Below are 23,385 nucleotides of genomic sequence, written 5' to 3'. Positions count from 1 at the left end.
CCACAAACACAAGGAGGCTAAAATTGGGGAGACACTGGGGTGCTGGAGAGACACAAGGAGGCTAGAGCTGGGGAGACCAGGGGCTGGAGAAACACAAGAAGGCTGGTGCTGGGGAGACTGCGGGGCTCTAGAAACACAAGGTAGCTGGAATTGGGGAGACACAGAGGGACACGAGGCTGGAGCTGGTTAGACACTGAAAAATGTTTAATCAGGGAAGTTCCCATTTTGTCCTGCACCAAAACGTCTGTTACTATGTATTAGCTAGTTGAACCAGTGTTAAATGATTATGACATTGGTTATATTCCTGTGCAAACAGGCATATTCTGGACAAAGTGATCTCCTACACGAATAGTGAATACCAACTGTTCAGGTAAGATGAATTTCTTCAGAGGTTCCCCGTTGCAGTGAAACTATAAGTAAGGAAGACTCTTATCTCACACGTACAAACCACAAGTACATCAGAAAAGTTAAAAACTGGCATATCAGGGGCAAACAAGCCTTCCCCCTTGTCACATCACCCCCTAGCATGTGAGCAAAAGTAGGGCAGGTCAGTAATTTCACTATTACACGTAAAGCAGAAAACCTCTCTGAATTGTAATAGGTTCAAAAAGAAACCTATGGCAGGTGGGGCCCCGCATAGCTGCTTACAGAGGCGTGTTGGGTCGGATGGCAGGATGCCATCTATACTTGCCAGGGCCACTTGCATGTATTTGCCCCCCAGGCAAAAAGTTTCCAGCCAGCCCCTGGGTACTGTTCAAACTAAAGATTACATGACTGTGATAGCCCACTAGGTGGGTGTATCACCTTTTCTGCAGCAGTAGTATCTAACACACAATGCCAGCTCATTCATAGACTGACTACTCTCTGTCTCCCACCAGCCTCCAACAAAACTTATATTCTAAAACAGTGATATATAAAAACATATACAGTATAAGGATAATATATCTAAACAGCTTCAATCTGCAAAAAATATACATTTATTAAATAACAGAATAAGAAATCTTACAGTATCATAGATTAGATCTCAGAAAAGACTGGCAGAGATCTGAACATGTGTAACATATCAGCTACACTTGCATACTGACTATAATAAATTGAAACGGGATCCGGTGAAAATACCTACAGTCGGGAAGTCGGTACTTAGAATGCCGGCGCCGGAATCCCAACACCTATCAGCATCCCGACGGTAAGTACTGGTGTTAGGGGGAGGGTTAGGCACTAGGGGGAGGGTAGGCACTATGGGGGGAGGGTTAGATCTAAGGTGCAGGGAGGGGGAGGTTAAGTTTAGGCACCAGGGAGGGGGGAGGTTAGGATATGTGTCGGTATCCTAACTGTCGACAGGGGCACAGGAACGAGGGGCCCCTCATGATTTCTGTTGGGTGGGCAAAGACTGTGTTTTGCCCCCCCCATGAACTTCTACACAAAAGTTTATGTTTACCAAAAATGAAGTTATCTTCATGGTTGCTCTGCGTACCATTTTCTGCTTGCAAACACTTTTTTTTCTTTCTTAGAAGCCCCACTCATTTGACTATCACTATTTGCAGTAAGCATAAGCAGATGCACAAGACGGGGAAGCTGCTCTTCCCATTGACTGTTCTTGTAAGTTGTACGACAATGGAACAGAGAGAGTGAATGATTACAGCAGTCCCATTGTCGCCAGATCATAGCATATACCAGATATTATAGCACACACCATAACCAGTGAGGCAGTAACTATAATGAGATTAGGCTGTCAACGGAATCAGCATAAAAACTAGGTTAATAACTATGAAAAATGTCAATATTTAAGATGAACAATTGAATTTATCTATCTTTCTAATAGCTATTGTACTAATTGATAGTTAATATTAATAATAATATTTATTTAATGTATAAATTAATTTTCATAGTAATATAAACAATGAAGCTGGGGTTGGCAAACCCCAGAATCACTGACAAAAATTAACATAGGATTGGGAGTCTATGTATATCTAAAGTCACTGTTACAACTGTCGTAACATAAGATATCAATGCGAGAAAAAGGGCCTCCAGGCCCTAATATAGTCCTTGGCCTTTTGCCCCCCCATTGAAAAATTTCGTTCCTATGCCCCTGTCTGTCGGGATGCCGGCATCACCTGTTACCTCCCCCTCCAAAACAACCCTTAACTGTCAATCACTCTGTGAATAAAAAGTCACTGCTTGCAAATACAGTAATGGACTTTGACACATATGCAATGTGACTCAGGAGCATGCGCAGATAGCTGATAGTTGCTCAACTGCGAAAACATCAGCATAGCGGGCTTCTCTGAATCAGGCCCAATGTGCGCTTGATCCATACAGCAGGCGGTGTTGCAGCTGATCCGCTGCCGGTAAGTGCTTTGGAGTCTAAGCTGGCATAGTGAAGGCTGGAGCCACTGATCTTGGCATGAGGTCAAAGAGTGACACAGCTGAACCGTTGCTATGGATCAAAGCAGGACGCCTGGTTCGGCGTGTTCAGTAGTAAGAAAAATGTTATGGGCTGAACACTGGCCTCTAAAATAGTATGGTTGAGAATATGGTCACTAATACAAATAATATAAACACCCTTAGCATGTTTCTGTCTCTCTTGGAGAAGTTTTTCAGAAGGATGAGTTGAACATGTGCATATGATTATTGCTTCATAATAATACACCAGTTTTCTGTGTATGTACCATAACAGATTTTATGCCACTATCACATTTACAACCAATAAATACTTGGGCATATTCACTAGTTAAACCTTCATAGATACATCTATACCATACGTATACCTCCCAACAATAGAAACATGTGAATCGGGTATCTGTGGCATGTTGGGGACAGGAATGGCCATTGATTGTTTCCAACCGACAATTGTTTGCTATCATTGGTTGATGGTTTTATCAACAATAGTAGAGAAGATTTTTTTCCCTTTCGCTTTATTCTTTTGTTTTTCCTTGTCGATGGTTAACCCACCAGTGGCCATCCCTAGTTAGGTATGTAAATGTGTAATATTGGGTGTAATTTTGCCTGTGGGCATTTCCACATGCCCAGTTGGTATGCCCAGTACTTCTGAAGTGCTAGGATGTCATATCTACTATATATATTAAAGAAGAAGTTTGTGTGTTGGAGAATATCTTCCGCAGATCTCGTTAAAGCTGCCAAATCTTACATAGTTATTTAGCATCAAAGAGGTAAGCTATTAGACCACATAGCAACAACGCCACAAAGCGAAAGATCGGCAAATCTTATATATAAAATTCATTAGTCTGTTTGATGTTTGTTTGTTTGTACGGGTATGCATTTGGACACCCCTGCACCAATTGGGATGAAACTAATGTGAGGTGGTCCAGTTGGATCCTGGCCAGGTTTTAGGGGGTTAGGGTCCCGGGCGGACCTCCCGTTGGTGTACGCGGGCAGAACTTTGACCCGTGGAGCCAGTTCTGTGCCTTCCATTGGATGGATTTGGATGGAAACTTCACAGAGTATTAACATTGGATCCCAGGAGACATACTAGGGGGTTGAGGTCCTGGTTGGACCTCGCGTTGGAGTATGCTGGGCAGAACATTGACCTGGGGATGCTAGGCAGAACTTTGACCCAGGGAGTCTGTTCTGGGCCTTCCACTGGATGGATTTGAATAAAAATTTCACAGAGGGGTGGCAAATGGTCTGGGATGCCTAATGGAGTAGTTGGGGTTCCGGGCGGACCTCACAGCAGATTGCACCGGGCAGAACTTTGACCCAGGGAGCCTGTTCGTACCCGGGGAGCCTGTTATGAACCTTCCACTGGATGGATTCAGACGAAAACTTCACAGAGTGGTAACATTGGATTCCAGAAGACATACTAGGGGATTGAGGTCTCGGTCGGACCACCCGTTGGTGTATTCTGGGCAGAACATTGACCCGGAGAGCCTGTACTGGGCCTTCCACTGGATGGATTTGGACAACATCACATAATAAAACTTAACTTGAAGATACACTCCTGCACCGATTGGGATGATACCAATGCAAGGTGGTCCAGTTGGATCCTGGACTGGTTTTAAGGGGTTTAGGGTCCTGGATGGATTTGGATGAAAACTTTAGAGTGGTTACATTGTATCCTCGAAGACATACTAGGAGTTGAGGTCCCGGTCAGATCTCCCGTTGGTGTATGCTGGGCAGAACTTTGACCTGGGGAGCCTGTTCTGGCCTTCCACTGCGTGGATTTGGATTAAAACTTCACAGATTGGTGGCAATTGGTCTAGGATGCCTAATGGAGTAGTTGGGGTCCCGGTCGGATCTCACGGTGGAGTGCGCTGGGATAAACTTTGACCCAGGGAGCCTGTTGTGGGCTTCTCACTGGATGGATTTGGATGACATCACATAATAAAACGTAATAACTTGAAGATTTAAACTGGGGCAATGTCGGGTACTTCACCTAGTCTCCTATAAAATTAATTTTGTTGGAGGGACCTGCCTCTGCTGCATGCGGCAGGAGAATTACCTCCCAAGCAAACGTGGTGTTTGCATAACAGTCACCCCAAATCATGTTGGGAGGTGTACCCTACTGTCCCTGCAACACTAAAACCATATTCACACTTTTTTTGACAAATATATTAATGTAATTAAAATTAAACCATATTATTTGCTTTTAAATACGCAGATGTGATTCAGAAAATAACATTTATTTCGAAAATGAAATACAATGTAGTTTATTGCATTTGTTTTTTACTATTGTAAAAAGAAACAACATTTTAATTAGTATTTGGATAATGTTGTGAAGGAATGCTGGAAATTTCTTGTCTTAGGGCCTGATTCAGACTTGGGAGTAGAGAGAGAGATATCTCTCTCAACTGATCATCTTGGTGAAACCATGCTACACTGCAGGTGGGGCAGATTTAAAATGTGCAGAGAGATTTAGATTTGGGAGGAGTGTTTCCAAACTGACATCTAAATTGTAGAGTAATAATAAAGCAGTGCAGTATTTGTGGGCTACATGCAAAATCAGCCAGTATTTACCCTACATGTAAAAAAAATTATGTATTTACACCCCTTGCATTGCAATATTATTTGTTCAGGTTCACAGTTGAGAGAGATATCACACTCTATTCCCTAGTCTGAATCAGGCTCTTAGTCCCTCTAAATATGCATTTTGGCTTTTGTTATTGGGTAGAAAATCCTCCACTGCAGCAGCTGTACGTAATTATCACATCATTATACATGTAAGAGCCCTATTCTCAGCTCAGGAATGGGTGTTTCAGTTGTGTACAATGTGTGACTTTACTCATTTCCCTCTCAATGACGTGGTGTAGTGAGTCCACCTGTGTCTTCTTTTGTTATGAGTGGACATGGATGGGGAAACGTTCCACAAGGTTTCCTGCACTTTAGCCATGATTGGCTAAGAGTCAGAATGCTCTTAGCCAATCAGCAGCCACTTTCTATTACAGCGGCTGCTGATTGGCTAAAAGCAGTCTGACACTTAGCCAGTCATGGCTAGAGTGCAGGATCCCACGGGTGTCATTTACAGCACGTACTTACAGCACTTCTGTGTCAGTGGGATCAGGATTTTCGTTTTTTGCATGTTTGCCCGTCTGTTTCTATTTGGATCGTGTTTTTACACCCGTGTTTTGCTTTAGAAAATCTCTGATTTGCAAAAACAGACAAAACTCGCACAGCAATGCAATGACGACCAGACACAATTCATAGTAAATATACCCCCTGGTGTATTCGTGATTTTTTTTGCATAAATTGCTTCTGTATGACTCATGTCATGTCATACTGAGTTGTGAATCCAGAAACTGGGTTATGGTCCATAATCTGCGTCTATGACCTGGACAGATCACAACTGAATTAAACATTTCAACAATTGCAATGCTGATTGGCTGTGTGAAGGCACCATAGCTGTCCTTGCCAAAATTTGTGCGCTAATGTTACAATGTGCAATCACCACAATTCCTTAAGTAAAATGGCTGTTAAGCAAACATTCCTCTTTTCTAATTATGAGTTAATTATGGAAACACACAAATTACAAAAATTACCGCGTCATATACAAGAACTGTCGTTTATAATCTGGCATGAAAATATGCTCGCTATCTCCAAAACGTGCATAATAAGGCTATATTTGAGGCAAAACACACAATGTTTGCAAATTTCAAAAATGAATACAGTTGAAAAAAAAAGAAGTAACTTTTTAGGTACATATCACTCTTTCTCCACACCCACCCCCTATTTTTTTATGAACTAAAGTTTTATTATGTCATCAGAATAAAAACAAACAGTATACAAGTGTTAAAGTGCAACAATAAAACAGTATCTGTTATGACATATTTAGAGCATAAATAACCAATGATCAAGAAAACATTGATGTTAGCAGATTAATCTGTGAAATCAAGTTTATAATTTGTAGACAAGCTGTTTTTATTGATTTCTTTGATAAGCAATAAATAAGTTAGATAAAGCTAGTTGTACATAAATAAACAGAAATTATATGGAAAAAAGGAACAGGGAGGTATTTAAACTTAGGGTTAGAATGAAAAATAAAGAATTGGAGAAAGCAAAAAGATGAAATGAATAAGCATGCCTCTATGACTGCCATCATCTGGATAAACAAGATTCCACATTTTCATTATTATTAGCTTTAATTTATATGGCATCACTAAGTGTCCGTAGCTCCATAAAGGGGAATAAGTGCAGTGAAACATAAACAATTCTATATAAAAAGTTACAAGTGATACAAGAGGAGAAAATAAAACTGAAATATTTGGACAACAAAGTGAGTGGCAGTTGAAAACAGTATCACTCAATGACCCAGTTCCCTGGTAATAGTGGACAGAAAGGATCATAGATGTTAACTGTGAGTGGGACGCATAGGAGACAGGGGTAGTTCAGGTAGAGATCAAGAGAGTTTAGGGCCCTGCTCCTGAGAGTTTGCAGGCTAAGGTTTTCTTATATGATGAAATAGCTTATAACTAGGCTGATTCTTCTGTTTAGACCATTTACATAGCTTTGATTTCTCCAATATTTGATAAATAAGTTTCCAATTTATTGGCCAAGCAGCATCTTATAGCCAGACAAATTTAAGAAATTAATTTGTAGTTGAGATTCTCCAGTCCTTTAGATGTCATATGCAGAAGTGATAGCCATAGTTGAAGTTAAATACAGTAGATGTTATCCGATGTTATCCGATTTTGTTTATGTGAGTTTCCATATTCTGAGATTTTAAATGTGTCTGTATTATCACCAATTGTGAGTGTGCTATCCTCCTCTCCACGTTGTTTGTTACAGGTATTGGGGAAGTGGGATATGTGATTTTCTCTTTTGGGGGTCCATAATTACTTTATTGCCATTTTCTTTGTCAGAAATAGGGATAAGGTTGCTATTTTTTCAAGTATTCATGACCATTGCTCTGTAGATGTTAGTGCCCAATGTTAAAGTCAAATAATTGTATGAAGTCGTTTACAATTATTATCCATCAATACTGTTGTCTTTGTTTGAAAAACATGCGACTAGCATGCTACGGCATGGAAGGGTGTATTTAACCACATCACATGCGAACGCATTTTTACACACATATACATATATATTCACTTATAAAATAGTTCCAACACACAGTTGCTTATAACCAAGGTTAATAGAGTTATTAGTTAATATAATAATAATGTAAAATATACTTTATGGAGACCTAAGGTTCAGGATACAGAGGACATATCATGTTTGGTATCATTCTACTCCCCTATGTATTCGCAGAGATCCGTTCCTATAGCCAGGAGATCGCACCTTGCATATGCCAGTAATGGATGATAGGGAATTAATGATCAGAATGCTATTGTTTGTGTAATGTAAATAGACCAGTTTGAACTAGCTCTTCGGAGGGAAGACATATATGCAGCACTTGGAGATCTGACCCCCAGCCTTTGTGGGCACCGTTTGAACTGGCCTAAATCCTGCATTACACCAGACTGACCTGAAGCCTGAACCAATGGAAACATGTCAAATCGCCTCCTTTGTTTTCTATGTAACATGAACTGTATATATATCTGAGCTCTGGGACTAGCAAGCAGTCTCCTTTGTGTGACCACAGAATTCAGGATTGAATGGCTGTTTGCTGGATCCAGAGCGCATGCATATGTATCAGCTGTACTTATTGCATTAATTGTTAATCTGCTATCTTATTATTAATTCGCTTTGTGCTTTGGAACCACACTATTGAGATTGGAAAGCAATCATTGAACAGAGACTAAACAAACGTAACAAGTGGGGGCTCTTCAGTGGAATTATGCTACCAGGATATTCGCAAAGCCTATGGATTTCGGTTCCTCAACAAAGGGTGGAGACGCATCATATACGGGTAAGAACACAATGTGTTCGAGGCCTGTTTATCACTCTGTGTTGTGAAACCGAATGTCCGTTTTTTGTGTAATCCAAGGAGAGCTGATTAGAACCTAAGGACAAGAAAGAAAAACTGTTTCTTTTATTGTCACTGTGCGATTCAATGTGATTTATTTTGCATAGCATATGTGCACTTCCTGTATTGTTGCCACATGTTTAATCAATCATTTTGATAGATAGTCCTGTAGTTTGTGATCACTTGTTAAAGCCTCTGAACAGTTATTACAATCATTTGGGAATGTTTTTTTCTGCACACAAAACAAAGGTGTATATGTATGTGGATTGTGTGGTTCTAAAGTGAAAGTTGATTTACTGTTAAAAGATACAGGGTTGCTGTTTGACGAAACAGGTAGGAACAGCCGAGGGTCAGTATACACTGCAAGTATACTCGGTATGAAAACAAGGGTTTTCGTCACATACCCAATAGTAATCGCAAAGTTTATTGATAGTTAGTATCTCTAAGCAGTGTGATCGGGCCGTATGGTTGCGTGTGCAAGGCTAGTGTTAGTAAATGCTAGTGCTACCAGTTGTAAAATACTCACCTGGAGTCCTGGAAAGGCAGGATATTGCAGAGTTGATATTGTTGTTCTCCCAGTTTCTGTGTCAGGGTTCCACGCTGGGTACGCTGACAATCACGGGTGTTGTTCAGTTGTACACAGTTGAGAAGAAGTGAGTGGACGCAGCTTGTGTAATTCGTCCACGGCCAATAAAATCTCAAGTGGTAGTTGTGTGCTGCGAAGCGTTGGAAGAGTCCATTTCCATATGGGTGCTAAGCAAACGCTAGCGATGGTCAATGAGTTGCTGCTTAAGGAAGGGCCGATTAGTTCGGCAAGATATCTTATGCATGTGAAATATGGTACGTACGCAACGTTGTACTGCGACAAATGGGTCAAGATGACCATAGAATGAAAGAGACCTTTTCCCAAGGTTGGAAGTTTCAATTCAGAGGTGTTAAGTACTGTAACAGATAAAATATGTTTAATTAAATCACTGAAAAAGAGAATAAAAAATAATGACTGTTTAAAACAGTGGCAACTAGAATGGAACACATGGCAAGGTAGCGCGTGCGCATTGGAAGGAAGGGTTACAAAGCGAGGAGAAGGGAGAGCAAGTGCGCCCCCACTGCCGTATGCGGTTGCGGGTGAAAGTACAGCCGATACAAAAAAATAAAAAAAATTTAATAAGTAATTTATATCCTGTGCTAAGTCGTTTTAAAGGTAATGTTTCTGAAGAAGATGATGAACCCACTGTTATTTCAGCCATTGCCCATGCTGTTAACATACTAGATGCACCATGTAGGCAAGGAAAGGGAGCGGTCCCACCAGCAGGGGCAGTGGTTGAAATTGGTGAGATTAGTGGAGAAAGTAATAGGCAGGGGTACATTCATTTTACCGAAACAGTAATTCCAGCAATGAATCAAAAATTAAGTGATGTGGTAGGTATACATCCAGTCCGTACAATAGCAGTTCCCAATGGGAAAGCGGACAAAGATGGTATAGTTCCTATAAAACATGTAGCAATGCATTGTCCATGGACAAGATCTGAGCTACATTCAATTATGTCTGATTTCCCAGATCCTAGAAAGGAGTTGGCCAAATGTCAGAAATTTGTTAAAGATCTAGGTAATGCACATGAGCCAACTAATAAAGATTGGCGAGTGGTGTTGAGGGCCTGTCTTCTTCCCAATATTGATATACAAAAGTTTATTAAGGATTGTCTATTGGAGGAAGATAGATCCTAAACAGATGATGATAATCAAGAAAATATTAAATGAATAATCTCACAGTTTGCCATATACTGTACTTTCCAGTGGTAGTGAACAGGAGCAAAATTTTCACTATCAAACAAAAAGATAGTGAGACTGCAGCAGATTATTTTACTAGAGCTCTGCTAGCAATGACCCAGTACACAGGGATATCAGATATAAAGGATGATGTACATCACAGGGAAGTAGCTGTTATGGTACTAATGGATGGTCTCAAAGATAGTCTGAAGACCAGGGTGCAAACCGCTACCTAACTGGAAAGGAATTATGGTAGATGCAATTAGAGAGTCTGCCATGGAGCACGATAAAAATATATGTAAGAAGAAAGAGGCACAAAGTGATAGGTAAATGACGGTAAGTATCCAGACTTTAGAAGGACTACACACACAGCCACAAACTTACAACACATACAGACAACGAGGTATGACAGTAAGGTGTTATAATTGCCATAAAGAGGGATACATAAAGAAGTGCTGTAGAGAGAGAAGTTACTGCAACTAGGGATCTTAATTCGTACAGCAAGTGCAGCCAACAGTCCCATTTTTTCAGTAAAGAAGAGTGGGGGGGAGGGGCTATAGATTAGTCCAGGACCTCAGGGGAATTAACAAAGTTGTCGAGAGCCAATTCCCCGTAGTGCCCAATCCAGCTGTCATCCTTATGCAGATTCCACCATCTGCCGGTCATTTCACTGTCATTGATCTGTGTTCTGCTTTTTTCTCAGTCCCACTTCACCCTGACTGTCAATATCTCTTTGCATTCTCCTACAAAGGGGTGCAGTATACATGGACGAGGTTTCCCCAGGGATTCATATACAACCCTAGTATTTTCTCCCAAGCCTTACACGACTGTTTGCAATCCTTCCAACCAAGCAATGGGTCTGTCCTAATTCAATATGTAGACGATTTGTTGTTGTGCTCTGATTCATTTATGTCATGTTTACTTGATACTAAATTGTTGTTGCTTCATCTTTCACAAACAGGACACAAGGTTGCAAAGGACAAATTACAGCGATGTCAGACTAGGGTTAAATACTTGGGACACTGTATCACCCAGGGGCTAAGACACTTGACAACAGACAGAATTCAGGCAATACAGAACATGACCTTGCCACAGAACTAGCAGCAGATTCATACCTTCTTGGGGATGTGTGGATATTGTAGGACATGGATGCCAGGTTTTTCTATTTTGGCATTACCATTGCAGGAGTTAGTCTCATCCTCAAAACCTGAGCGTGTTACACACACAGAGGAGATAGAGCAGGCATTCCTTAACCTTAAGGATAGTCTGACAAGAGCACCTACCTTGGGAATACCAGATTATGAAAAGCCCTTTGAGTTATATTGTACGGAAGCTGGTGGTAGTGCAGCAGGTATTCTTACACAGAAACATGGTAACACTAGCAGACCGGTAGCATTCTGCAGTACACAATTGGACACTGTGGCAAGATCACTCCCAACGTGTTTAAGAAGTGTAGCTGCAACTGCTCTTTTGGTAAGTAAGAGCGAGGACGTAGTATTAGGACATGATTCAACTGTGTATACACCACATGCAGTATCTGTTCTGTTGAATTCAGCTCAAACCAGACATGTCTCTTCAGCAAGGTTCACAAAATGGGAACTGGCTCTGATGGCACCTGCAAACATCACCATCAAACAGTGCAATACTTTAAATCCAGCTACATACCTACCATATGTGCCTCGAGATGCACAAAGGGTGGAAGGAGAAGATATAAAAATAATGGGAGCGCTGGTAACTGGCTACTGGTTTAAAAAATACATTTATTCCATAAAAAACAATCAATTATATATTGCATCAATCCAATCTTTCCAACGCAAGTGGAATCATTAATAAGGCTAAATTGCCACAATTTAAGGCACGGATCCAGCTTTATCTATTTAAAACAATATATAACATACGACATGTAAAACATCGATGTATAATAAAATCAATCTGATAATACCAAACACTTTTTTCATAAATCATTAAGCATCAATTCGGTCCGATTATAGTAGCAGAGTATGGAGTCAGGGGTTAATAATGATCAGCGTGTCATAGGGCGGAGAAACACGTCAGGTGACTTGTGGAATGCAAACCGGAAGCTACAAGCCCGATACCGGAAGTAGCGGAGCGTGAGGGAGCCAGCGTGTTTCAGCGTGTCTTAGTGACTCACATACAGCCAGCGGAAAGGAGTGCCGTGAATCAGTAATAGAGGTCCCTCTGTCTGAGGCTACAAGTACCTCTGGACCGCTTGATATACAGCGCTGTTATCATTGACATACAGTGTCCAACACTGACTTTCACAAGTGGTCAGCATTGTCCAATTTCCTCCCCCAGCATCGGGGTAGAGGTCAGATCGATTCTGTTACACCTGTCCAATATCGGATGGTAATGTATGAAATACACAGCAGCAGGAATACCTTGCAAATTGCATAATATAAGCTGCTTTCTATCATCTGCTATACTGTGACTGCACGTGACTGTTAATTTACATACTAATTGTCAGTGAATGGATATTTATACTAACAACTACTAATATATCCGCTGATCATTATTAACCCCTGACTCCATACTCCGCTACTATAATCGGACCGAATTGATGCTTAATGATTTATGAAAAAAGTGTTTGATATTATCAGATTGATTTTATTATACATCGATGTTTTACATGTCGTATGTTATATATTGTTTTAAATAGATAAAGTCGGATCCGTGCCTTAAATTGTGGCAATTTAGCCTTATTAATGATTCCACTTGCGTTGGAAAGATTGGATTGATGCAATATATAAGTGATTGTTTTTTATGGAATAAATTTATTTTTTAAACCAGTAGCCAGTTACCAGTGCTCCCATTATTTTTATATCTAGTATTGCAACATTTTTTGGTAAATTTCCAGATTTACCTGTGTGGGGGCAGCTCTAACAGCAAATTTTATTCATCAGAACCGCACAATAAGTGATTAGACATCGATTATCGCCCACTTTATTGTTTTATTTTACTATATTGGAAGGAGAAGAGACTCTGGTTGGAGGTGAGTTTTGCAGGTGTACTGATACACATGATTGTATGGAATATATGAACCAGACTTTTACTGTGAGACTGGACATATGTGACACACCCTTAGAAAATGTAGATTTGATGTTTTACATGTATGGGAGTTGTCATAGACAGACAGACACAGGAGAACTATGCACCGGTTATGCTGTTGTAGATGATGAGGATGTTATAGAACTGAACCTCTTGGCCCACCTCACTCAGCCCAAGTGGCCAAGCTAGTGGCATTAAGGAGAGCGTGTGAGTTGGCAGGGGGTAAATCAGCTAACATATACACTGACTCTAGGTATGCCTTCGGGGTAGTGAATGATTTTGGGGGCCCTTTGGCATCTTATGAATTTTATGACAGCGGCAGACACACCGGTAGCACATTCACACCACATAAAAGGACTCCTGACAGCGATACATTTACCTAAGGCGGTAGCCATCATAACATGCAAAGCCCACACATACAAAGAAGATCCGGTGTCAGTAGGCAATAGCAGGGGAGATGAAGCTGCAAAATAGGCAGCAGGGTTACCAGTAAATGTACCAACTAACAAAATGATGGTTTTTCAGACAATATGCACACAGAAATTAATTGAAATACAAGATTTGTGTTCCCTACAGGAAAAGATGGTCTGGAAAGTGAAGGGATGTGGTCAAAAGTCCTCTGGACTCTGGAGAGATGGACAAGGTAGGCCTGTGGCTCCCAGGGCATATTACCCAGGCCTGGCTGAGGCAGCACATGGTCTGACTCATCTGGGAAAAGTATGTGTCTGACTCATCTGGGAAAATAAAGTATGTGTAAGCTGGTTAAGAGCATACTGGTGTGCACCAGGCTTTTATTCTCAAGCCAGTAAGAAGGCAATGTCTTGTCTTACTTGTTTGAGGAAAAATGTCGGGAAGACAATACCAACTGAGCCATCCCATATCCCTCCTACAGGTAATACAAATTGACTTCATCCAATTACCACCTTGCAGGAATCTCAAATATGTATTTGTTTGTACTGATGTGTTTTCTAATTGGGTAGAGGCATTTCCAGCTGCCACTAATACTGCTGTTTTTACTGCTAAAAAGATTGTTCAGGAATTTGTATGCAGATATGGTATCCCTAGAATCATAGAAAGTGATAGGTGTACTCATTTTACCGGTGATGTCTTTTAGAACATGTGTAAACTTATGGGAATCAATAGCAGAGTTCATACCCCTTACCAACCACAATCCAGTGGTAAGGTAGAAAGGGTAAACGGTACCATTAAGAACAAACTGAGTAAGATAATGGCTTAAATTGGATTGGCGTGGCCAGAAGCTTTTCCACTAGTCCTCCATAGCATCAGAACCACTCCCAGACCTCCTCCTAATCTGACCCCCTTTTTTGGCAGACAACCTCATTTGATCATAAGTCCATAGGATGATTTGAAGTGCAATAATGAAGTGACTGTGCAATAACTCATAAAAATGAGCAAACAGCTAAAACAACAGCAACAGAAAATCAAATTTCTGTCACCTGGTATGCCAGAAACAAACTATCATGATGTTGAACCTGATATGTTATGAGCCGCAATTTCTTACGCTCAGGTTGTTTAACAGACCGTTGGGAAGGCCCTTACCAAGTGTTGATGAACAGTACCACATCTCTGAAGGTAGCAGAAAGAGACACTTAGGTCCATTCTACCCACTGCAGAAAAGTCAACCACCCGAAGAAAGTACAAGACAATGTCAAGACTGACAACACAGACCTGTCAATTGCAAACCTGCTCCGGGAGAACTAAAGACTGCAGCTAAAACACCTGAGCCAAAGTGAACAGACTATTATCCCAGCAATGGAGTGTTTTTTTTTAGATTTTTCTTGTTCCAGGATATTTCTCATTTTTATTCTTTTTAGGATATTCTATTTTTGCGATGGAGGGCAAATGACGGAGAGACGGTCCAGTAGTGATATTGATGAAATGGAGTTGGAGGAAAGATTGATAGAACAATCAGTACAGCCCATTGTCAAACTCAGATCAGGGGTCATGAAAAGATCTGCTACCTCTGGAACTCAGAGACAGTGTGAGGGGCTATTGTCTGAGGAATATTGGCCCTCATTCAGACCCACTCGCGAGCGGCTGTCTGCTCGCAAGTGGGTTGATGGTCTGCACTGCGCATGCGCACGATGGAGGGAGCTCTGTCGTGCGCATGCGTGAGACGCGACGAGCGAAGGACTTTCCTTCGCTCGGAGTGTCTCATCAAAGGGGGCATGCTGTCGATGTTGACTGACAGCATGCCCCCTTTGGGGGGCGTGCCAGGGGCGTGCCTACCAGACGGAGGCATTCCCAAGGGAACGCCTACCGTCTGAAGCCGGCCCCACTGACATCACTAGTGATGTCAGTGGGAGTGATTTTGGCTCTGATAGAGCCAAAATCACTCCTGGCCTTGCGGTTGAAAAACTCAACCGCAGGCTTTTGCTCACAGTTTCGATGGTCGCGATGGTCAAGACCATCGCGACCATCATCCTGCATGCTCGTATATGCTGTGGGTGGTGACCCACAGCTATACGAGCGTCCAGGAGGACGCTCCATATTAATGGAGGCGGGTCCTGATTCAGAGCGAGCGCTCTGGTCAGAGCGTCTGGCTCTGAATCAGGGCCTTTGTATCTGTGAGTACTGTGGCTCCCTAGTTGAAGAGAAGTGCATCCAGGAATGCCAGTCCAATAATAATCTGGATTTGGGCGGGCATCCGCTAGAGGATTATCATTCCCCAGTGGGTAAGGTCTTAAACCAAACTGAGTGCTGGGTATGCTCTCACATACCTCAGAGACAACATAATGTAGGACTAGTACCCTTCCCATTAAACATCTCTGAGGTCCTTGAATTACGGGGAGGGAGGTCCATAGACGGGAGGTATTATATCACTAGGTCCCCTAGTCTAAAGCTTCACCAATACTCCTTAGATTGTTTTTTGTTGTGTCTAAATATCTCACATATAGAGAGACTGGAGAATTGGGAAGCTAACCTATTGGATCAGACAATAGCTCACCACATCAGTATTGATAGGAGACTTGCAAGATCACTAATAACCAGAAATAGTGATGAACATCATAGAAGAGGACGTATTAACAAACAGGAGAGTATCCATTGGGAAAGTTTCCCTGAGTTAGTGTCAAAATGTTATCCATGCTAAAACGAGTCTTGAACAGATGGAGACATGGGTAGTTTTGTCAAAACTTTATGTAATATTATCCATGATCGTACTCTACCTTATGTCCTCTCAGATGATGTGTATTATGTTTGTAGAAGAAAGGCTTATTCCTGGTTAACTCCTAGTTCCAAGGTTTTATGTTTTATGGGTAAATTGGTCCCAGAAGTTATGACCCTTATGCATGACGAAATGATTGATATCCATAGAACTACAGCACCTCCATAATACATACACACACAGTATGAACATCGAGGCAAAAGAAATATGATTCCTGTTGAAGAACATGTAGCTACACAGTTAATTAGTGAAACCACTGGTTTCCAAATTATGGTTGCATTAGATCCCACCAGGATTGCTCGGGGAACTTTAAATTTTAGGTACATTCAAGACCTGGCTAAATTGATAGACAATATCACTGAGATGTATGATGACACTTTCAGGTATACGGGTAAGGAGCTACAGGCTTATAAAAAGTAGTTAGTGCAACATAGACTGGTGTTAAATTATCTCACTTCGATTACTGGTGGATACTGTGTGACTTTGGCCACCCAATTTGGTGTCAAATGTTGCACATACATTACCAATAATACTGACGATCCCAAAGAAGTTATTGACCGGAGAATGGATAAAATTTTACAATCAAAATGGGAATTTCAGAAGAATCATAATTCTTCACTGTACGAGATAAGGGAAAAAGTAGCAGAATGGTTCTCGTGGTTGAATCCCGCAAAATGGTTCTCTGGTCTAGGGGAGTGGGTACAGGAAATGGTTGCTAGTGTAGGTAAGCTACTTATTCTTATACTTGGTTTCATTTTAGTAATTGGCTTATGTGTTAGATGTGTTTCTACTATGTTGAAGTGTGGAAAACGTTCCACTGATGTAAACATTGAAAATGAAACTGTAATGGTGGTGAGAAGCACAGGTGTCAAGGTTGATGAATAATGCATTATAATCCTGAAATCGAAAGCACAATCAAGTAATAAAAATTGAATAGGTTTAGTCATGCTTAATTATATGTATAGTAAATGTTACACCAGACATCATAGAAAATGTAGTCTTAATTTCCCCAAGCATCCTTTATAGGTTAGATGAGTTCCCATGTCCTACCAATGATCCGTAGGTGATCCATTAAGTGCATATAAGGGTTGTCTTACCCTTTCCTGAGGCACATTATTGAATGATCAATGTCTGATTTGTGTTATACTATATATATATATATCTATAAAAAAAATTATGTATGACTAAATGTTATAAGAAGAACATATGATAGTGTTTTGTGAACTATCAAAGGGTGGACTGTTAAAGTCAAATAATTGGATGAAGTCATTTACAATTACTATCCATCAATACTGTTGTCTTTGTTTGAAAAACATGCAACTAGCACACTTTGGCGTGGAAGGGTGTATTTAGCCACATCAAATGCAAACGCATTTTTACACACATGTACATACACATTCACTTATAAAATAGTTGCAACATACAGTTGTTTATAATCAGGGTTAATAGAGTTATTAGTTAATATAATAATGTAAAATATACTTTATGGAGACCTAAGGTTCAGGATACAGAGGACATATCATGTTTGGTATCATTCTACTCCCCTATGTATACGCAGAGATCCGTTCCTATCAGCCAGGAGATCGCACCTTGCGTATGCAAGTTATGGATGATAAGGAATTAATGATCAGACTGCTATTGTTTGTGTAATGTAAATAGACCAGTTTGAACTAGCTTTTCGGAGGGAAGACATATATGCAGCAGTTGGAGATCTGACCCCCACCCTTTGTGGGCACCGTTTGAACTGGCCTTACACCAGACTGACCTGAAGCCTGAACCAATGGAAACATGCCAAATTGCCTCCTTTGTTCTCTATGTAACATGAACTGTATATATATATATATATCTGAGCTCTGGAACTAGCAAGCAGTCTCCTTTGTGTGACCACAGAATTCAGGATTGAATGGCTGTTTGCTGGATCCAGAACGCTCATGTATATATCGGCTGTACTTATTGCATTAATTGTTAATCTGCTATCTTATTATTAATTCGCTTTGTGCTTTGGAACCACACTATTGAGATTGGAAAGCAATCATTGAATAGCGACTAAACGAATGTAACACCAATCAGTTAGCATTTAGACATGTGAAAGGATTTTTTACTTCTAGTATGGTTAAAAGTAGGAGGGAGTCTCACTGAATTCAGGATTTACTAGAATGAATCATTGTGTGTAGGAGGCCCTTCAGATGGTGAAGGATATCTTTAGCAAAGGGATGTATAACTCCTTTATGGGCAGTGAGTATTTGTTTCTAAATCTATATAAAGAGAGGCACTTGATCATTGGTTTTAGTTCTCCATCTTTGTGGGAATTTCATAATTGAACTGATTGTTAACCTGGAACAAAAGCCATGTTATAGAATATAGGCGTTAATGACTCTACTGGGAATGTGTGGCCAGTACCATATGGAGTGGAGGGGAATTGAGTTTGAAAGACATTCTTTCGGTCTGTGACAGATTTTCTACAAAGAAGGATGCAATTGAGAATAAACCTTGTTTGTTCTGTCTTAGCTCATATTAATTTGGAAAGATTGATTTGCCATTGGGTGAGTTGGGGCAGCTAAGATTCTTATCTTCTTGTTCTGATGTAATTTGCGATTTCCCTTGAAATCCTGAACAAACAATATTGTGCCCTCAAATGGAACGATTGTACAAATGACCAAATGATATAAATGGGTCGTTAACGATTGAAAATCGTTAACGATATATTGTTTGGCAGCAAACAACCTCACAATGCATCTGCTGGACCATTTAAAAATAGTGGTGGGGAGTGGCCAGGATCAGTGACAAGATATCGCCCATCGCATCGCTCATCGTGCACTCACACTAAACGATGTGTGCCGAATTGTGAAAGATAGGTCAATATCTTCCTGCAGGTTCAATTGATCAGTGACCAAGACCAGCGACAGTGGAAGCGTGCTTCGGCATCGTAATCATCCCCACACACGGCACTTTTTACATGATTGGTAGTTCAAATCGATCGAAAACGGGCAAATCGTGTAAACAACCACACCGAGTGTGGGGGCCTTTAATTGTACCTTCATGACCAGGATACTGATAAAACTCTGTCTAATCTTTTTTTGTAATTCTGATTATTCTTTGTGTTATTCCACCTAAACAAAATTCAGAATGTACTTCTGAAGAAAGGTGATATCTGAAGTTTGGATTGGTAAGGGGATATTATTATTATTATTATTATCATTTATTTATATGGCGCCACAAGTGTTCCGCAGCGCCTTACAAAGTACATAAACAAATTGTAGACAAGTGACTTACAGAACAATACAATACAGGACATGGATAATATATATTGCTACATTAGCGACCATATCACCCAGATAAGCAACAGAGCATAAGCAACCAAGTGTTAGGTGCCCTAGTGGTGAGTAAGAAGTAAATGACACTAAAGTAAGGAGAAGCACAATAGGGTAGATGGGGTAATGATCTGTATAGGTACTGTAGGTGACATAATATATTAATTTTGATTGAGTGAATACTTAGAAGCCAATTTATGCATAGCTCTATATACCTTTTGATTTTGGTGATAAGTGGTGTAGAATTGGCATCATATAAGAATGTTAATAAGTGAATGAGATGAGCTCTGAGGTTTTGAAGCAAAGATTTATAGTGTGGTAGAATTGACAAATGAAGTGTTTGTGATTTACCGAAGTTTATTTAAAATCCAGATATTTATGAGTGTTCACAAAGAATTCAAAACAGATTGGAGGGATAGATTAAATATCTGGGGTCAAATAGATAAGTTCAGCCATGGGTTCAGATGTTTCTTTTCAAAAGTAATACATACCTGTCTTGTGGTGCTCATGTAGGCTCCTATGGGAACCAAACTGTTATGGACTAGAGGTCTCTCTCAGTCACTGTATATTGGGTCACCATGTTTGGGAATATAAAAAAGAGAACACATTGTGGAAAATGTGATGCTGTCCAAAATAGAGTTGGTGGTGCCTCGCACCAAAGTTTTAGAGTGTGAAGGGTAAAAAATATGCAGCCAGCAAAAACCAAACAAGTTCTGATCAAAAGTACATATACAGTATGTTGGAATGCTTTTGGTGCTGCTTAAACTTTTAAGTGCTTTTCCTCTAAAGACAGTTAGTGGCTTGAAATTGTTGGTGTTCAGATGTATGCCTAAAAGAAAGAGAGAGAAAACCTTGTGTACTCTGGGCCTGATTCAGACCCGGTCGCTAAGCTGCGCTCGCTCTCTCTGAGCGATGGTCGCACAACTGCGCATGAGTATAATTTGCAGTGCATGTGCGCAAACAAGCGTCTGCGATGTGAAATCATCCACTCGTAGTACACAGCCTGGCTGCTACTGTAAGTGACAGATAGTGTCGTTTGTGGGTGGTAACAGGGGAAGGTGCTGGTGAACGGGGGAGTGGATGTGCGAACGCAGGCGTGCCTGACCGTAAGAACGGAGTTTAATGGGTGTGCATAATTAGCAAAGTAGCATCATTGAACATGTGACTTGGATGATTTTTCCATGAACTGCTCGCACTGCTTGCGGGAGCCTAGGTCTACCTTAAGTGCTGCGAGCAGCTCCGATGGCTCCAGATGGTCCCGATTAATACTACATTTCCCGGAGATGACGTTTGTTGCGAGTGGCAAGGGGGCGTCTTTAAACACTTGCGTGAGCAATAAGCCCTCGCCTGCTAAGACATAGAGGCATCCTTACACCGCAAAGAGCGAGCACATGTTTTGCATGGACGGCCCCTTTTTGAGAGCGAGCGGCCGCAAATAGCGTCTGGGTCTGAATCAGGCCCACTGTGTTTGATTTAGTAAATAAGAACTGAGATGGAGACATCGGGCCAAATGTAATAGGGTGAGAGTTTAGAAAATGTGAGAGTTTAGCAGTAAACTCTCACATTGGTTGAGTTTTATCTTCAAAATGGGAAAACATCTGAATGAGATTTTAAATCGTGAGAGTTTTTTAAGTCTAAAAAAACATGCAAGTTCGTTCTGTTACTTTGTTTTTGGACTCTATTACATTGGCAAAGTTTAAAAAGTGTCAGAAACTCTCACTTTTCTAATCTCTCACCCTATTACATTTGGGCCATCATCTCTTATGTAAACCTTTCCTGTGAGTCCACAAACTCTCCATCTCTTCATTGCATAGCAATAAATTAATTATTAAAACTGGAAACAAAAACTGGCTAGACAGTACTAATCTCCAAAATTATTTTCACAAAAAAATTATACTTAGGGGGTGACGTATTTTTAAACCCTCGATTTATTCTGACCAATCAGGGTTTCAAAGCGAATTGGAAAATATATTAGATAACTGTTCAATGTTACTTATAAAACTGGTGATTAAATATAGGAACAACAAAATTTAACAATTAGTAAAAGAGATTGAAGAAATCAAAAAGAAATTAGAACCTATGAGTACCTCACCTGAATATAATGAATATGACTGAAAGGTAACAGATAAGGTACTTAAGTCTGAGCAATATATTACGAATATTAAGTGTAAGAAGTTTCAAAGAGACCTAGATGACTACACTAAGGGACAAGTATGGTCATATAAAGATAAAAATAAACACTCTAAACTAACTAAACACCCTCAGTACCATTCCATGAGATATTGGAATGATTTTTCTGATACTCATTCCACTCAGCAGTGGGCAACAGTTGACAAGACAGAGAGTGTCCTCTCTGATCGACACAAACACCGAGATAGGTGCTTTACCAGTGGAAATAGGAGAGTGGATCCCAATCCTTCTCCACCATCTTATAAAGACAACAGGGCTCTTGGAGCACATCCAAAGTTTCAAGCTGCCTGACACATAGAAGCTAGAGGAGACGGATCAGATGTATTTTTTAGGGAGACCATCTCCCTACCATCGGGAATCAGTTTGGACAACAAAACAACTAACCCCCAGAATAAAAAAAAGTTGAGACCCAAGTATAGAGGGAGAAGAGGTGGGAAAAAGGAGAAACTTAAGATCTAAACATCAGGAAACTACTAGTAAAACCATCTTTAATTTATACTCAAGAATACTGTCTAAAAACGAGGTATCTCTTCTCATCAAAGGATTAAAATTTGCACTGTCTGCTGCACCAAATATTTTTGACCTATTTGTCGATTTAAATAGATTTGTTCGAACCCTCTGCAGGAAGAGATATTTTGCAAAAAAATCCCTTATAGCGAATAACGACACTTCCTTTCCAGTTCTTCTGGTTTCAGATGATGATCCAATACTAAACATCTTAGAGGATTTACAACAAGAAAGTGATCCAGAAAATAAGATTATAAAAACACAAAAATCTTTAAAATCGACAAAAGAAGCTGTAAACAAAAATCAGATTTTTTTTCCAATTAAGTTCAAGAGTGGTAGTTTTGAAACATTCTATAAAACCACTCTAGAAAGTTTTAGGAATTTATGCTGCTCCAAACCTAATAATATCAGAAAGGCAGATAATCTGAACAAAAGAGAACAGAGGGCCCTCAGAAACCTGATGAACGTTTTCACCATTATTATCAAAGAAGCAGACAAGGGTGGAGGGCTGGTCTTGCAGGATAAATCAGAATATATTAGGGAGGCACTAAGACAACTTGAGGATATCAAATTTTATAAAGTACTTCCAAAGGATCCCACCATCTCTTTCTTAGCAGAACTTGAGATCATTCTTATGCATGCATTGGACGACGGGGTCATATCCAGAGAGAAATATAATTTCCTCCTGCCTTCTTTCCCCACTGTTCCTATATACTATCATCTTCTCAAGATTCACAAGCCCCTCACCTCAGCCCCAGGACGTTCTATAATTTCTGTGTTAATTCTCTTACCTCTTCTCTTTCTGCTTACGTTGATTCCCATTTACAGCCACATGTCTCTCAGTTGAAATCACACATACATGACACCACCCACTTTCTACAACTAATTCAGGGTGTTGCATGGAAACCAACTTATGCATTTCTCACCCTTGACGTCCAAAGCCTGTAAACCAATAATCCCCATCAACTGGGGTACAGGTTATACAGGACATCCTTAAA

The 23,385-nt window shown here is 40.4% G+C and overlaps 1 pseudogene; it reads left to right on the top strand.

Annotated features, from left to right (window-relative positions):
- Window positions 1-15,055: 15,055 nt before the first annotated feature.
- On the top strand, window positions 15,056-17,264 carry LOC148535143 (uncharacterized; annotated as a pseudogene).
- Window positions 17,265-23,385: the final 6,121 nt, after the last annotated feature.

This window comes from Taudactylus pleione, unplaced genomic scaffold, assembly GCF_031769625.1.
Source record: "Taudactylus pleione unplaced genomic scaffold, aTauple2 ptg000056l, whole genome shotgun sequence".
NCBI classification, from domain to species: domain Eukaryota; kingdom Metazoa; phylum Chordata; class Amphibia; order Anura; family Myobatrachidae; genus Taudactylus; species Taudactylus pleione.
Note: the sequence above shows the minus strand (reverse complement) of the source record. Positions and strands in the feature narration are given on the sequence as shown.